The sequence below is a fragment of the Pinus tabuliformis genome, chromosome 7 (genome assembly GCF_031772625.1).
Source record: "Pinus tabuliformis cultivar Carrire ecotype Pingquan chromosome 7, CPIR1, whole genome shotgun sequence".
Taxonomy (NCBI): Eukaryota; Viridiplantae; Streptophyta; class Pinopsida; order Pinales; family Pinaceae; genus Pinus; species Pinus tabuliformis.
In genome coordinates, this window is record NC_142293.1 from 124626620 (window position 1) to 124645989 (window position 19370).

Consider the following 19370-nt stretch of genomic DNA (forward strand, 5'->3'; position numbering starts at 1 on the left):
ATCCACCACTGCTCTTTTTACAAGGTCATATTTGGCTTGGCACCAACTAATTAGGCTAGGGAATTCATGTGTTTTTGGGAAGCCAAAGGAAGGTAACAGAGATTCCCAGAATCTGATTAGGTCTTCTTGGTCAAGGTATTTTTGTTTTAGCCATAGGTGCAGTTCATGGAAGTCGAACTCACACTTGGCATCTGCAATCTTGAATAGGGAATCAACAAGGGGAACATGATAAAGATCGGGCTGGGTGGTAGTAACAGTTGTTTCTTCTGCACTCTGGTTTTTAGCTTTCCCTTTTGGGGCCATGCTGACAGACAGAAGAAAGAGTGATAAGTTGAATGGATTGGTCAAACAACAAGAAATTCTAAGAAGGGAATTGTTTGACCTGCAAATAATAGTAAAATTTAGATAAAAGTGACAAAAGGATGGGTATGAGTTTATTTATAGCATGTTGGGATGGGCTAACAGTTTTATTTATGACTGTTGCAACTTTAATGGATAGGAACGAAGCTGCAATGGGTGAAGAGAAATGAGTATGGTAGCAGGGAAATGGGTACGTATGGTGGAAAAGGATAGGATGACTTGGAAATAGGCATGTGAGGTGGCGGTCAGGGATTGGTCAAAGGATAATGGTCAAGGCACGGGATGGAGGACCGTTAGTGGAGGAAAACCATAAGCAGATTGTGAGGGGGTAGGGAACAGTTTGTGGTTTTGAGCAGGGGGTACATAGTAATAAGGTGGTGACACATAGGGTTGGGGCGTCTAGCATTAAAACCACTTTGCCAACCCCCCCATTGCATTAACGAGAAATAGTCAAGGGGGCTGCAAAATCTTTCCCCACCTTTGATATGGGCAAGGAGTAGATTGACCACTGAGTGATGTGCTCTTTTTATTGAAATATCACAAGACATTTTGTCCATTAGATACTTTGGCCTAAAAAATGTATATTTGCCATATATCATTAGGTTCAATGTCAAATATTTATAGCAAAAATTAATCCTTATTAAGGAAATTAATCATTAATTAATAAAAATCTAACATTTCTAATGTGGCGCATTTAAACTAGCAACCTTTTCATTTATTCTTTTTATTTGAAATTGAAGCCTTTATTTTCTTTTTGCTTGCCTTCTTTCTTTAGGGAAACTAACTCCTATAATTTTATTGATATGGATGCATATAAAATATATAATTGTCCTAACATTTTTTATTTTTCTTTCTTTTTCATCCATATCCTGACTCAACATTTTGAATTTATTTTTGAAAAATATATTAACTTATCAAAACCAAATAACGCTACAACATCGGCTCCAGCTGGGACTGCTTCCGCCTGTCGAATGCAGAGAACAAGCAGATCCAAGTGCCTTCTCCTCGGGCGATGGAGTCTTTGCCGAAACAATTACACACTTGAAATTTTTCAAAACAAAATGAACTCTTTGGTATTCACAGATGATGAATGAATGGATGAAAATCTAATATTGGATATAATGTTTCAAATATTTCCCATTGACTGGAAATGAGGAATATTTTCCTTCCAAAGTCTGTAGGATGAATGTATTATTTTCTTTGACTTCTGCAATGCTAAATGGACCAAACCAGAGGTTGTCAAATTTTGCATGCTTGCCTTTATCCTCCCTCCTTGTATCCCATCTAAGCACCAGGTCTCTTTTCTTGAAATTTCTTTCTCTGGCCTTTCTTTCAAACAACTCCTTCATCTTATTCTAATATTTCCTTAGCTTGTAATAGATTTCATCCCTGTCCTCATTTAACACAATGATTTTGATTAATCCTCCTTGAGAAATCATCTTTTTCTTCATAAGATTCCCGAAGGAATCTCATAACAGGTAAAGCTAAATGAGTGGGGAAAATTTCTTCCTTACCATAGACTAATTGGAAAGGACCCCTTTGGAGAAAATATGTTTGCCCAAATTGCATGGATCATGTTGGCTTGATGGGGCCTGAACCAGGTTCAGAGTTAATTAGCCAAATAAATCCCTGTATTACTGGCCCTTTCGGCAATAGCCCGCAGAGCGTGGATTGAGATCTCACCCGAAGTAGTATGGGGGGATGTTGGAACCAAGTTTCCACACCCTTGATATGTGTGAGGGGTCGATTTAGTCAAAATCTGAATACCTTCACGCAAGTCACTTCACACACTTTCCTTACCTACGAGGCCTTCGCTCTCTGTTACACTCACCTTCGCGTAGCCCTACTCAAGGGCTGAGGTGATTCTGCACTGCTAAGGCAGTGGTCTACACTCTTTCCCTAAGTTACACTACAGATCTTACTTATCTTCTTATAGTTGTTAGTTAACTTCACGTAAATAGATAATTATCTTATATTCGTTTATTCAACATATTCATATAAGTTCGCGCAACAAATAAATAGTGAACTTTCAATTCATACCCAATATACTTCAATGGATAAGACACGAAAAGACACATAGAATGATAAGAAACTTCTCTCTATTAGTTTCTCCAATCGTTACAGACTCGATTCACCCTGTGCATTGAGCTGCAGGGATTTGTGCACTCAGTTGTGGACTACTAGGCCTTTGCACACTCAGCTGTAGAGCCTTCTCCTATCCTACGACCCAAAGACATGACTTTACACCTTAATCAAGACTCAATGCTTCATCATCTCTCAGATTCTTATATCTACTTAGTAGTCTCTATAACTTAAAGCCTCACTCTATTTATACAATCCCATGGTCCGCAGATCATGGGTGGATCTCTAAATCGGAGATTACGTTTATGAAAGTAAGGGCAGACAACCCTGTGACTCAATTACAACTTCGTGCTCCGTGCCCACATTTCGGGGAGTCTTTACATTGGACGTAGTCAAAACTTGGCTTTTAAGCCCCAAAACTTGCCTTGGGGGATCTGACGCCCAATAGGCCCCCAACAAAAACCTCATGCCTCGCCCTCGAGTCACTCTATTGGTGCGGAGATCTTCACATGGAGACCTCCCAACTCTGCTCAGGCCACTGCGAGGTCTGTATCGCACTTAGTGGCTACCTATTGTACTTCTTGTGGCTAGTCAGATGGTCAGGCCACCTATATAAGGCTTCAATTGACTACTTTTTACTTTGTCTAGGAAGAGTTCGACATTCAATTTCACCAACTTCACCACACCACCATCTGTGACTTCCTTAATAACATATGGTCCCATCCAATGCATTTGGGGTTTCCCTGGGAATTTATCACACTTGCTATCGTATAACAGCACCAAATCATTCACCCTAAAAGTGCGCAACTTGATATATCGATCATGTCATGCCTTTTCGCACTGCTTTTGTACCTACTGATGGAATCCTGCCAAAAAATATTCTTCTTCGAGTTCCTCTAGCTATGCGAGCCTCTCCTTCAGGGCTCCGTAGTTCATCATACCTGTGAGCACTACTATGCATAGACTAGGCACAATATACTCCATCAGCATTATGGCTTCCACCCCATAGACTAACCTAAAAGGCATTTGTCCTGTTAGTTTCTTGCATGTGGTCCTATAAGCCCATAATATTGCGTGAACATGCAAGTCCCAATCATTTCGTTGTGTGTTGCATACTTTTGTCAGCGCGGTCTCCAACACTTTGTTAAATGCTTCTATAGTCCCGTTAGCCTGTGGGTGATACAACATGCTTTTCTTATGATACAATGGAAACTCTTCCGTTAGCACGATGATCATTTCATTTAGGAAATATGTACCACAATCACTCATCGAGATCTTCAGACAGCCGAATCGTGTTAGTACGTGTTCAAAAAGGAACTTTGTGGCTGTTGCAACCGTGTAATCTTTTACCAGTTGTGCTTCTGCCCATTGCGTCAGGTATTCTGTCGTAGTCATAATATATCTCACACCTGTCTTTCCTTGAGGTTTGATAGGTCCTACAAAGTCGATTAACCACTTTTCAAAGGGCTAAAATGTCATTTGTGGATTCAAAGGCATCTCATCCCTCTGCGATGGCTTTCCCATTCTTTGACATACATCACATGCCTTGCAATGTGCTTTTGAATCCTGATGAAGGGTCGGCCACCACAACTGTGCACGGAGAATCTTCTACGCGGTTGATTTCCCTGCACAATGACCTCTTGTGGGGCCCCCATTAGCATTCGCGAGGATGCTACTTTGTTCAAATTCTAGTACATACTTTCACAGTATCTCATTAGTCCCCATCTTGTATAAATGCCCTGCAATGACAGAAAAGTCTGATGCGCGCACCACTAGCTCCTTCTTCTGCTGGACAGACTAAGCTTCCAGCGTAGTTCAAGTTGTTATAAAGTGTATTATTTCTTCAAAGTGTCCATCGGCTATGCACACAGCAAAAAATTGTGCGTCGGGTAGTCCTTCCTCCAAACTGGTAGGTTACTCCCCTGTCTCAATGCATGACAAGTGATCTGGTCCCGCGTTCAATTACCCAGGCTTCACAACAACTTCAAAATAATATTCTTGGAACAATAAGAGCCACCTGCATATAGACCCCGCCAAAATAGGCTTATTGACCAAGTATTTTAGCACTGAGTGATCTGTATACATATTGAAGTGTCCCCCTGTAAAATAGTGTCAATATTTCTGGAGCGCATACACCATAGCTAGTCGTTCACGTTTAGTGGTAGAATAGTTCTTTTCTTCTTTAGATAACCTGCAACTAGCGAATGTGATAGGGTGATCTAAGACTTCTCCATCGTCCTGTGTGGGAACTTATCCCAACATAATGCACGACGCATCAATGTGAACATGAAATTCTTTCTTCCAGTTAAGGAAGACAAGAATTGGCACAGTAACCATCTTCTGCTTCAATATATCTAGGCTCTTCTTACAGTCATCGTCCTAATAGAACATGACATCCTTCTTCGGTAGATTTTCCATCGACACAATGATTTGGTATAACTCTTGATAAACTTTCTATAGTACCCCATATGTCCCAAGGTAGCATGCAACTGCTTAACACTGCACGGGGCTTCCAAATTCAGAAGTACTGCAATTTTCGCGAGGTCTACCATCAGCCCTTGTTTACAAACCACGTGCCCCAACAGGTTCCCAAAAGGAATGAGGAACGTACATTTCTCGAGGTTGAGCATGATTTGATATTTTTGGCATGTATCCAGCATTAAGCACAGGTTCATTACATGGTTCCTAACAAACCCAAATACAGTCCAATCATCAAAATAGACCTCCAAAAATTTATGAATATATTCCCTGAACACCGCAACAACTACGCTCGATAAGATATACAGCATGTTCTTTAGTCCAAATGGCATAACAGTGTATTGAAAGAAACCCCACTCTATTGTGAAGGTTGTCTTACTCCTATCCTCCAACGCGATTCTGATTGCGTGGTAACCTGAGAACCCATCGGTGAAAGAATATGCTTCCTGACCACCTACATTGTCCAACACCTCATCAGTGAATGCAGTTGGGAATGGATCATGTACACATGCATCGTTCAACTTCCTAAGATCCATGAATATTATTATTTCATCCTTCTGCTTCTTTTCTTGTACCACCATCGGACTTACCTAATCAGATTCCTCGACAGGCTCCATAATGCCTTCCGCAAGCATCTTATCTAATTCTACATAGACCTTTTCCTTGTATTTCAGGTTTAGATGATACGGTCTTTACTTTATTGCCTTCATGTCGGGTTTTAACATTATTCGCACTGCCCCTAATTCTCTGATTATTCCCTTTAAGTCTGTGAACTTGGTCGTGAATAAGTTCTGATACTCGCGGAGTAGTTCAACGACTTTATCCACTGTCGCAGCGTCCCAGTAGTCCCCAATATTCACGAATTTAGGTTTCACCTCTGTACCAATATTTACCTGCTTGGTCTTTACTGGCACAGTTGTTGGGGTTCTCGATCTGTGGTCCTTGAACCTTGCATTGGCCCTCTGTCTTTGGAATATCGATGTTCCTTGGATCTTCATCTTCTTCCAACAATGTAAACTTTGAAACGGGAACTATAAACTCAAAACGGGAACAACAATTACATTATAACACTCCAACGCGCAACTTAGTTGAGCAGCCCAGTCAGGTTGAATCATCTCTACTGACTCCTGCGGCATCCTAAAGATGGATTCTTTTACTTCTTCTAGTGCTTCATCAATACTATCCCACCCATCTTCAAAGTTGAAAGTCATCATGAACCCTTCGTGTAGGCCATCCCATTCATTTTTTCTATGACGGAGCTCTATTTCTATATACCAATTCATTGGTATAAGATCCAGGGTGTGACAGAACAGATGCACCCACTCAGGTTGCGGATTTTCCCCATAGGCTTGTGTCCACTTAGCTAGATGCGTATGTGGATCATCCTGCCCATTGTATTTTTCTATTAATCGCACTCTAGTCTTCCCAAACCATGTGCGCATCATCCTCCAACAGGCATGCTAGTCATCAAAGTTTCCTATGTGCGTGCCCCACCACCTCATGGGCGTAGCACGTAGTACCCAATTCAAGGCTTCAAATCATTGTTTTTCTGGCACCTCCCTTTCAAATTGGTCCATAAAAGCATCTACCTCTCCTAATCCATCATAAGTAGGTAAATCTCTCATTTCCGTTGATACACAGTGCAGTGATCTTATCATCATTTTACAGTTTAACGTGTTTACCTCGTGTAACTGGTTCTGTAATTGCTCTGTGTCCTCATACTAATCTAAAGTACAAGAGCTTTCCCGTTTCCATGAAATTCATCCATCTGTAGTGGGATTTACCTAGTCTTTCTCTCACACGGTTATCTTGTAGATGCAATCCAAATCGTCGTCACTTTCATAGTCGCGCACTAGCTCAGTGTAGCGCATTCCCTTAGCAGGGTCCAATGCTATTACTATGCAAAAAGACTTCTTTTCGAAAATCATCTTATGCCTTTTCATATTATTCACCCCATTCATGTAAGTGGCCCAATGAATTCCTAAGAGCATGGGGTAGGGATTTTTGTCATCAACAATCTCTATCACTTCAAAGTCTGCTATTGCGCTCACTCCCTCAATATCCATAGTGATTCCCTACAATCATCCTAGAGGTATTATCTATTTTTGGTTCGTCATGCGCAACTGAATAGGAGACCACTACAGCGTAGCCCTCCCCATGCGCTCCCATGTTTGCTTCGGAAAAATGTTCGCATCTGACCCTAAATCTAGAATTACTTGGTCCATCTCATATTCTCCAATCTGTGTGGTTAACCTCATTTCTCTTCCTATTCTTGTCTTGTGTTTTCCAATCTTTCGGACTATGCGTAGTTCTCCTTGTGTGGTCTCGTGCATCTATTAATGAGTTCCTGTAATCCCTTTACAGCCTTACTATCACGCAGTAGCTTCATGCACATTTCTAGGAACATTGTGAGCATCGATGGGTCCATTTCTCGTTCCAGTCTACCTTTGCTTCCTGAAGTGGAGGCATCAATGAAGCTCTTCTTACCTTCCATAAAGGTTTCTTGAGCACGCTCCAAATCAAACTCTGCTTATTTCGCTGAAGCTTTGCAAACCCAAGTAATTTCTTTAGGCTATTTGCCTCTATCATCTCTAGTCATCATTCCACTTCAAAGCATAATATTCACATTTGGATTGTCATCGTGTGGCTTAGACCTTATCATTTGTAGGTTCTGAGTCAGTGGAGGTGGTAGTGCTCCCTTGTCGCGTGGCCTAGATATCAGCATAGGACAATCCTTCGTCTCATTATCAAACAAGGTACAATATAGACATGATGGAAGCATTGAATTCATACAATCGCAGGCATAATGTCCTAGCCCTCTGCAATTGTAGCATATCAGTTATTTGTGACCTCTCCCAGGTCGTCCTCCACCTCGGCCTCATCCACGCCCCTGGAATCTGGTTCACGCCATCCCTGCTCCTTGGTCTAGGGGCCATGTTTTGGCCTAAACCCTGTAGGTGGGAGTTCTATTCATCGTTAGCTCATAACTTCTACATGTGTGCTCATTGTGTCCCACCGATCTACAAAAATTATAGAACAACTGTTGCGAGTTCTACATGTACTTTTGAAACAAATGGCAGTTTTCTGTAGCATGCTTTCCCCCTATTTGACAAATCATGCACCACAGAGCAGGCAACACGCTCGGTCCTGCTTGTGCTTCTGGTCTTAACGACATCGGTCCCCCTCCCGTGAGGTAATTCGCGAATACCGGGCAGTGGTATTTATCATGGCCTTGACATTTGCATTTCACACACCACACCTCTTCGCGTGCTTCTGGTCAGACTGCTCTATCCTGTTTTAGAGTCTACATCTCGAGGCATAAGTTTTTCAACTTCGCGTGGATCTACTGAACTCCCAAGTTAGGATCTTGTATTGGGGTCTCATGCAGCCTCACTGCGATCTCTAAAGCCTCTACCTAAGTTGTTAACCTTCGTTGCGACAACGCATTCCTCAAATGTGGTGATAGTGATGCTACAAACCATTCGCGGTGTTGTCCATCCATCAGAGTGATGTCGGCTTTGCGAATCATGCATTTCAGCCTCTGATCCAGCTCCCAAGGAGTCTCACCTGGTAGTATCATGATCTCTTTGAACCCAATGATCGACTGCACTTCTGGCTTTGGCCTGCTAAATTCCCTCGTTATCACAGCTTAGATAACCACGATTCCCACATTTGGATTATCACTTGAGTGATTGATGTACCAGGTTAGTGCGCAATCCTGCAGAGCACTAACCAATGTCACTTTCTTGAAATTATCATCTGTAACTCCCTGCACCTCCCATATGGCTTTTACAATGAACCAAAACTAGTCCATATCTTCATTTCCTACTCCCTTGAACACAGGAAACTTTATTGAGCTTGCCATCTTAAAACGTTGTGGTGGCAGAGGTGGTACAGGCGAAGATACAGGAGATGATGGTGAAACTAGCGGTGGTGTGGGTGGAGGTGGTATGCGCGAAATCCGCTATCTTATCAAATGGATCGCATTTCGTGGAGATACCTTTGCGAGCTCTTCCTCATCCCTTCACGGAGGTGAAATAAAGGGATTAGTCTCTAGTCCCATACTTCCTTCATTTGTATAAATTCTCCCACTTTGCATACCCTCGAACATCAACGTAGCTGCATAATCCTCTTTTCACACAATAGCATTTCAATACAAGTGTTCAGAGACTTTACGTACTTACCTCACGGTCCTTTGAGAAAGCGTCGCGCTGCCTCGCTATAGCTAACCGAAGTATCTACCGCAAACTCAGTAATGAATCCTCCTATAATCCGATCAAGCTAGTGATCAACATCATGCGCAATATTATCCTCTGATGCTTCCAATCTGCACACCAACTCTAGGGTCCACACAATAGGTCTGTCGAGCTTCCACCTTCCTTGGCTATCTTCTAGCTTCACGATCCACTCGTACAACTCAATAAGGAAAGATGCGAAGAAAATTTCGTGGATCTCTGTGTATAGGTAGTAGTGTAACCACTCTTCCTTCGATAGTCACAGATTCTTGTTCTCCTACGCCACGAATTCGTGAATTTTCCTATCCAACCACCCTTTAATCTCCTTCTTAGTTCGATTCTAGTGATGTGACATCAGACATCTCTATGTAGATTCCGGTCCCGGCAACAAAACCATTTGTTGGCTTGATGGGGCCTGACCCAGGTTGGGATTTAATTAGCCAAACAAATCCCTATACTATTGGCGCTTTCAGAAAGAGCCCGTTGAGCACGGACTTAGGTCTCACCCAAAGCAGTATGTATGGATGCTAGAACCAAGTTTCTGCACCCTTGAGATTTCTAAGGGGTCAGTTTAGTCAAATTGTGAATACCTTCGGGTAGGTCACTTCACACACTTTCCTAACCTGTGAAGCCTTCGTGCTCTATTATACTCGCCTTCGTGCAGCCCTACTCAGAGGCTGAGGTGATTTTGCACTACTAAGGCACCAGTTTGTGCTCTTTCTCTAAGTTACACTACGGATCTTACTTATCTTCTTATAGTTGTTAGTTAACTTCGAGTAAACATATACTTATCTTATATTCACTTAGTCAACATATTCATATAAGTTCACGCAACAAATAAATAGTAAACTTTCAATTCATACCACAATATACTTCAACGCATAAGACAAGAAAAGACACATAGAATGATAAGAAACTTCTCTTTATTAATTTCACCAATGGTTACAGACTTGACTCACCTTGTGCACTCAGCTGCAAGGGTCCGTGCACTTAGCTGCGGACTACTAGGCCTCTATGCACTCAACTGCAGAGCCTTCACCTATCCTACGACCCAAAGACATGACTTTACACCTTAATCAAGACTCAGTGCTATGTCATATCTTAGATTCTTAGATCTACTTAGCTGTCTCTACAACTTAGAGCCTCACTCTGTTTATACAATCCAATGGTCCGCGGACCATGGATGGATCTCTAAAGCTGACATTAAATTTACAAAAGTAAGTGCAGACAACCCTATGACTCAATTGCAACTTTGCACTCTGCTCCCACACTTCACAGAGTCTTTAGATCGGACGTAGTCAAAACTTGGGTTTGAAGCCCCAAAACTTGCCTTGGGAGATCCCATGCCCAACAGATAAGGTGGCTGTCCCAACACTTTTTATGGCCTCCAAGAGTCTTCTTAATGGCCTTAACTAAGCTCTTTTTGGAAGACTTTTCTAGACCATTACCCTGTGGATAGTATGGTGTAGAATGATGCAACTGAATTGAATTCTTTTGACAAAACTCAATCATTTTAACACTGCTAAAAGTTGGTGCATTGTCAATAACAATCTGTTGAGGGCATCCAAATCTTGATAAAATATTTTCCTCAAGGAATTTAATTACAACAGTATCAGTTGCATTTTTAACAAGTATAGCCTCTACCCATTTGGTAAAATAGTCTGTAGCAGTTAGGATCCATCTATGTTGATTACTTCATTGTGGATGAATCTTCCCTATGAAGTCCAACCCCCATTGTAGAAAAGGTGCCTGAAACAATGCTAGAACAAGAGGGAGTGCTAACAACTTATGTTTCCCTGCAAATATTTGACATTTTGTGCAACTTTTAACTCTTGCTCCAACTTCTTTAAATGGGGTGGGCTAGTAGAAACCTACCTTTAAAATTTCATAAGTTGTTTCTCACCAGGTGTAGTGTTCACCACAAAACCCTGCATGGAACTAATCTATAATTCCCTCTTTTTCATTTTCATTCAAACAGAGAAGAAGGATATTGAGAGGATCCTTCCAGTATAGATTACCATTTATAATACAATATTTCACTGCTTTAAGCTTCAGGGCTTTACAGTGCTTTAAGTCAAGTTCAATTGGACATTGAAAATCTCTAAGAAACTGCACAATATCAGAATATCGATCAGAGAATAGATATTTCTGGTCTATATGAATGAGAATGGTTTGATCTAAAGAAGGAGGTTCTTGTGGATTCTTCCCTAAATTTTGAGAAAATTCTTGTTGATTCTCCCCTTCTGCATTTAGAGAAGGTTCTTGTGGATTCTGCTCAGACGAAAGTTCAAAAATGAAATTTATTCCCAATACTTTGCAATTAGATTCAGACAGTAATTTGGCCAAATTGTGACCTTTCACTAGCCTTGTGGTCTTGATCACAAGATCAAATTCAAGAATTTTGGCAATCCATCTTCCTCTTCTTCCATCAGTATCAGGTTGGGTCAAAACAATTTTGACAACATGATTAGGGATATACGTTATAATGTGTGAATGCAAGACATAGGTTCTAAAGGCTTTGAGGGCTTGATTAAAGCATAAGATTGCTTTTCATAATGTCATATTTAATCTCGGCATCCCTCATAACTTTACTAAAGAAGGTTATGGGCTGGTCATCGCCATTTATATTCTTCTGTAAAATACAGTTGCTAAGGTTGTCTCTGATGCAAAATAAGATATGCTAAAAGGGGAGAAGTAATCAAGACTGGCTAATGTAGGGGCTTTAGATATTGCCTTTTTGATCTGATCAAAAGCATATCTGGTAGAAACTTTCCATTTCACTTCATTGTTCTTATTTAACATATTAGTTATGTCTTTTACTATCTCTGCATAATTAGAGATAAACTTTCTGAGAAAATTAATTTTCCCAAGGAAGGTTTGTATCTCCTTCTTGTTTCTAGGCAAAGGCAGAGTTTGAATAGCTAAAACTCTCTTTGGATCAATGACAACTCCTTCCTTGGAGATAATATGCCCTAGTAATTTCCCTTCCTTTACAACAAATATAGACTTCTTTGGATTTATGGATATGCCATATTTTCTTCACCTGTCAAAAAACTTGCTCAAGTGTTTTAAATGATTTTCATTAGAATCAGAGAAAACAATTAAATAATCTAGATAAATGCCAGTAAATTTAGATGTCTTAGCAATAAATGATAGATCCATGGATCTCTGGAAAGTGGCTCCAGCGTTTCTCAGTCCAAATGGAATCCTGGCATACATGAACGTACCCTAGGGAGTAGTAAAGGCAGTTTTTTCTTTGTCAGTGTTACTTACCATAATCTGGTTATAACCAAAAAATCCATCTAGAATAGAAATCCTATTTACATCTAAAACATTGTAAAGTAGATGATCTATTTTGGGCAATGGGTAGTTATCCTTTGAAGATGGCTTGTTTAGATTTCGATAGTCTACACATAACCTAATTTCACCATTTTTCTTTCTGACAATAACTAGGTTAGCCACCCAGCTAGAATACCTCAAAGCAACTATAATATGAGCATCAAGTAGGTTTTTAAGTTCCTTCTCAATGGAAAAAAGAATTATGGGATTGGTTCTTCTTAATTTTTGTTGGAAGGGTTTTGCTTCTGGTTTTAAAGGAATTTTATGCTCAATCAAAGATGTATCATAAGTTTTTAATTCATTATAAGACTAGGAAAAAACATCTTTGTAATTTTTAAGAAGATCCAAGTATTTTTTTTTAACATCCAAAGGAAAAGATGATGATAATTTAACATTTTTCACTTCATCTAAAGTCCCAATATTCCACTCTTCAATTTCTTCATTAGGTGATTAGAAAAGGGGTTCTTGGAGACATCGTTATTATCAAATATCTTTTCCAATGGAGCTAATCCTTTGGGAATAAAATTATTAGATAACTAAATGATATCATGATCAAGAATTTTAGGACTAAATGAAGTTTCTAAGCTTCGTTGATTTTAGTCTTGGACATCTTTTTTATCTTCTTCAATTTTCATATTTGAAAATTCATCAATTACTTGAAGAAAATATGTTAACTGTTCATCATCCTCAAAAATATGCCAGTGTTTAAGGTTATCAGGAATTAATGGTCTATAGATGACTTGAATCTAATATTCCAACAATATTGGCTCAGGGATTTTGAAAGAGCTTGCTGAAACAAGAAGTGAATTAGCATGGATATTCTCATCCTTGGGTATAGCAGTTATGTTAAATCCTTGAAATAAATTTTCAATTGTATCCCAAACTTCATTTTTATAAGATCTAAGTCTTGGGTGCTTCTTTTGACACAAGTTTCTAACCTGCTTCACTATTAGCTCAAAATCACAAAAGACACTCAAGTTTTGAACCTTTAGACTCTTAGCTAGTTCAATACCAAGAAGAAAAGCCTCATACTCAACCACATTATTAGTGACTTCAAATTCAATTTTACATGACTAAGTAATATTTTATTTATTTGGTGAGATTAAAACAATCCATGCTCCCGCTCCTTCCTTTGAGCAAGAGCCATCAAAATAAATTCTCCAAATATCTACTTTTACAATTTTAGGTTTGTAAACTGTATTTTCAATGGCAAGTTGAGTATTTGATGAATTTTGTAATGACAATTGAAAGAAACCACAATCTTGATCTACTGCATAGATGGGGTGATTTTTTTCTTCATCAGACCCGCAAATAGTATGGAGGAACCTAACTTCCCTATATAACCTTAAATGTTCACCTCCTTATACTGGAATAGTAGCAAAAGACATGTCCATTTGAAGTGATCCTCCAAGTTTAGCACAACATGATCTAGATAGAAGCATGCCAAACTTGGCAGGAATATCAGTGACAACTATGTCTAAAACTATACTCTTAACAAGTATTTGGGTGATAACTAGGTCTTTGATCAGTCCTAGGCATGGTACTTTCTTTGCATAAAAGGTGTAGAGGTCATGATAGGAATGAGTAACTTATAACTAGAGCTAGTCCATAATTACCTTTGGCATAAGGTTATGAGAATCTCTAGGGTCCAACATGCAATTATATAAGAGAAAATCATGGACCTTTAAATTTACATAAAAGGGTGGAACAATCTCATCAATCATATCAGAACTAGGGACAAAAACTACTGAGGGTTTTTCATCTTGTAGAATAATAATATCTCCCTCAGCATCTACACTAGAGGATTGTATCCATTTAGACACTTGATTTTTGTAACCAGGGTTCTTGGAAAGTTCAACTAAGGGAATAGGAATCTTGACTTTTTCAAATTCTTTCTCAATATTAAAAGTTGTCAAAATGGTTTTATCATATGAAAAGTTTTGAGTAGATGACTCTGCAGTTTGAGGTGTTAGAGTTTGTGTTTGGATAGATTTTATTGCAGGTTCAATTATAGTTGTAGATTTTGGAGGCCTACCTGGGCCTAACCTAGGTCTTAGATCATATCTCTTATTTAACTTTGCAATCAAGAATTCAGAGAATGCTTGATATTTAGAAAGTTGAGTATCTCCTTTCTCTTATTCAAAAGACTGAGAGGAAGATGTAGGTACTATTTCCATTTGTACTACTGAAGAATCAAGATTATTGATATCTTCAATAAAGGGCCTACATCATGAGGTTGTTGATCATCAATCAACAAAGGTGGTTGAGTGTTTTGATCAGAACCTAGTCTCTAAAGGATCTGTATTTGAGGATCTCTTCAAAATTGAGTGTGAGCTTGAGGCCTAATAGCAGTTTGCTGAGTAGTTCTAGGTTGTGCTTCAATTTTGGAAATCATATTGGAAAGATTTCTAAATAAAGATATGATTTCATCAATTTTTTGATCTTCAAGTTTAGATTTGGAAGAAGATAATTCATCAATCCTAGCCTTCAATTTTCTTTCTTCTTTCTCTGCTTTAGCTTTAAGTTTTCTAGAAGCAGACCTGTTAACTTCAACCTCTATCGCATTTGTCTGCATATATTCTAATGTACTGGATACTCTTTCTCTTAGAATGACTACAAATTCATCTTTGAATGCTTTGGAAAATCTAACATTTGCAGCTGCTACTGGTGGCTTACAATCAGCAGGCATTTTATGATAGAGTTTAATAAATCTCTTGATAAATTCGGCCATTGGTTCACCAAGTTTTCTCTTCAATTCTTCAAATTTAGTAAGAAAGTAGAAGGGATCCTTCTTTACCCCCAATTGATTCTTAAAAATAGTGATGAGATCATTCCATGTTATAATAGAGTCATTTCTAAGTTGTCCAAACCAGATCCTAACATTTCCTTCTAAGGATTGCACAAATAATCTCATATAAACATTGTCATGTTTTATGTTCATATTATCAACATAAACTAGGAAAGAAGCTACATTATCTTCTACTGAAGGACCAGTTTCACCATTGAATCTTGTAATTACTTTAGATATCCATCAGGAAAATTTTCTATGTTTTGACAAAGAACTAAAGAAGCATATATTTATTGTACAATGGGTTGACAATCCATAGTTTAAGGTGGAGTCTGGGGTGATTGAGTAGATGATGAAGAAGAAGAGGAAGATGATGAAGATGAAGGTGAAGAATAGGAGTCGGTAGGGGTATTAGAGTGTGGAGGAGAGAAAGAAGGAGGATACCTCCTTGAAGGTTTCAAAGGGGTTTTAATGACCAACTTATGAACTCCTGATGGAAAGTCTTCCTTATTTTCAAACAAAGGATTTGAATAGATAGAGAATGTCTCTTCAAGATTAGCAAAAGTTGATGGAACAAAATAGAGATTTGGAGAGATGAAATCCGTAGGCTTGAATTCAGGTAAATGTGAACCCAACTCTTCCTCAGCTGAAGCTGATTTTATAGGAATGGATGACACTTGATACGACTCAAGTGATTGGATTAAAAATACTGATGGAATATCTACTCCTTTTGAATGGATTTTAGAAACCCTAGGAGGTAGTTCAGTCCAATCAGGATTAGATGGAACAAATGAAAAAATGTTTATAGATGATATATCTTCAGAGTGTAATTTTGAATAAGAAGAAGAGGTTTGAAGTCTTCTCCTTAAAGAGGCTCCCCTAATAAGTCTCTCTGTATCTGGTAGGGAGTTAACCATCTCAAAATCAGAGCATGATCTAGTATGCTTAAAAGGAGCCAGTTTGAAAGAGTGGAATCACCAGGTGAAATGTTTTGACCTATATCTAATACTTTGTTCACATTAAAGGAAAAGGGAAAAATCGTTGCCCTTGGGAAAATAAATCTTTCAATCCTTCGCTCCCCGGCAATGATGCCAATCTAATATTGTCATTTGAGATAACTCTAGGTCAATTAGTTATGCCAAAGCATCTATAATGCTTTGTTGTTTTGAATGGTTGGATGACCAGTGAACAATTTATAAACAGGTGCTTCAAACTTAGATAGATTTCCAAGTAAAATAAAAGGCTCTTCTTTAACTGCACATAGTTAATTTGATTTTAACAGGGTGGAAAATTTGAACATGAAGAAGTATAATTCATTTAATATTCAAACTGGATAATTAATCAATAATAAGAAGAAATTAAGAAAACAATGTTTTCTTAATCAACAAAATATAATTAAACTGTTTAGAGACATATAATGTAATTTATAATTAAAGAGGAAATTACAATAACAAATTTTTTTGTAAATTATTCTCTTTTTATAAACACAATTTCATAGAGGATCCAAATGAGACTAAAACTTAGTTAAATTTAGAATCGGATAACTGCAAAAGAATTAATTTATATGAACAAAACATAATGAATGGACAACATGAAATATAACTCACTGAAAAACAGGCCATACGAGATAAATACATAATCCTTAATTATTCCAAAAAATGCTCGAGCTTAGTAAAAATTTTCTTGATAGCTTGTTCAAGGTTTCAACCCATAATAACTCAAAGAACGAGTTATTTATACAAAAATTTGAAAAAGTCCTACGTTTTGTTGGAATAGCATACCAAAATAGGACAAAATTTCAAAAATAGGACAATATTGTAGGAACCGAGAAACTGTTAAAGAGGTGGCTCTATCTTTTGGGAATCTGCTGATGATCTGGCCTGAAAAAGCTGATGAGTTGTCATACTATTAGGATCAGAAATTACTCAATTATTTTACACAATTGATCCCATCTTTGTTCACTTCGGATTTCCACATTCACCATCTTTATAAATGTTTCATCCACTTTAGTATACCTCTCAAAATTTGTCTTGGCGAGAAATAAATGTTTAATTTCATTCATGATGGTTAAATAAAACTCCAAGGCTTCTAGAAAGGCCTTCCTTGTTCTATGTCTTTTGATTCCTGCAAACTTGGATCTATCCACTGCAATAGTATATAATTTCTTACAATAATCTTCTAATTTGGTCAAGTTATCATTTAGATATACCAATCCTCATAGTCCCTTTCGATTTAAAACATTAAACTTTGAATGAAACCTTTGGACAACAACATCTAGGGTTTGACATTTTGTCTCTAACTGGTTAATCAAATTCCTCTTTTGCAAGACCTTATTAATCTCTAAGATGGTAGTTTTTTTGTCATAAATATTTATTCCTTCTATCTCGTCTCTAATTTTTGAATTTAACACTTTGATCATATATGTGGCTTCTACTTCCTGAAGTGTCCCATCAACCCACTGCTCTTGATTTAGGAGCTTTTCTATTTCTGGTTTTGGAGTATGATTATAAGGAGTCATTTTTAAATCATCTCTCACAGCATAAATAATACCAAAAGGATCAGAAGACCTGGTGAAGCTGGGCTGGAAATTCATCTTCTTTAACAATGTATCTGGCTCAACACTAGCTGATCTGGTGTTGCAAATGAATGATCCAATCTTTGCCTTGATCTTGAATTGAGATTTCTTTTTCCTAAGAGAAAGTGTAGGTCAACCATGTTGATGATTTACCTAATATACTCCAGAGAAAATATTCTCATGGGAACATTCTTGGGTAGCTTATATGGTGCAAGATCACAACCATATACTCTTATCTCTGTATAATTTTGGTATAAATACCAGTCACCAGTTTTAGTCTGCTCACTTAAGTATAAAATCATTTTTATCTCATCTCTAATCCTTAGCTTTGTTTAGCAGTTGAGGAGGTGTGCCACTAGATGTATGAATGTCTCTACAAATTTTGAAAATGAGGAGTTGGTAGAAGTTGTCTTGACTATTTTTCTCCAATGAATCACTGATTGAGTCACTCCTTGTTCATCTTGTTTGTTGAGCTTGATAGGAAAAAGATCTCCCTGCTGAAAATGAATCATGTGAACAATTACAGAGCTGTAACAGAACACTCCATGTACAGTAAAATTCATGAATTGTTCATGTATATTATCAGCCAAGAATTGGTTGTAATTATACATGAATTTTGGTTGCTGATATTTGTTAAAGATGGAAAGGAATCCAAGGATAGTTTCATGAATAGTCTGGTCATCTGGATATCCTAATAAGTAGGAAAGAAAAGAAATACAATGTCTAGAGGCTTTAGGAAACATGGAAGATGAGTAGGGTGGATTTCTTTTTGGTAATTCTGCATCCTCAAGTAAAAATATTTCAAATATTTGAGATCTCTGTGGAAAGGTTAACTTATGGTATAGATCCATAAGTGCTGCTAGTGAAAAATGGCTGAGAGAGTCTAATTGAGGGATTAAGAGCATCTGGTTTATGGTTTCAGCAGATATGGTGATCATAATGTCTCCATTCTGAGCCACCAATGCTCTTTTTACAGGGTCATATTTGGCTTTGCACTAGGTAATTAGGTGAGGGAAATCATGTGTTTTTGGGAAGATGAAGAAAGGTAACAAAGACTCCCAGAATCTGATTAGGTCTTGGCTGGTCAAGGTATTTTTGTTTTAGCCATAGATGCAGTTCATGGAAGTCAAACTCACACTTGGCATCTACAATCTTGAACAGGGAATCGACCAGGGGAACATGGTAAAGATCGGGTTGGGTGGTAGTAACAATGATTTCTTCTACACTCTGCTTTTTAGCTTTCCCTTTTGGGGCCATGCTGACAGACAGAAGAAATAGTGATCAACTGAATGGATTGGTCGGGCAACAAGAAGTTCTGAGCAGGAAACTGTTTGACCTGCAAATAACAGTAAAAGTCATGAAAAGTGACAAAAATATGAGTATGAGTTTATTTATATTATAGGCTAATGTTTTTATTTATGATCATAGTGGCTTTAATGCATAGGAGTGAAGTTGCAACGGGTGAACAGAAACAAGTATGGCAACAGGGCAATGGGTACATACGGTGGAAAAT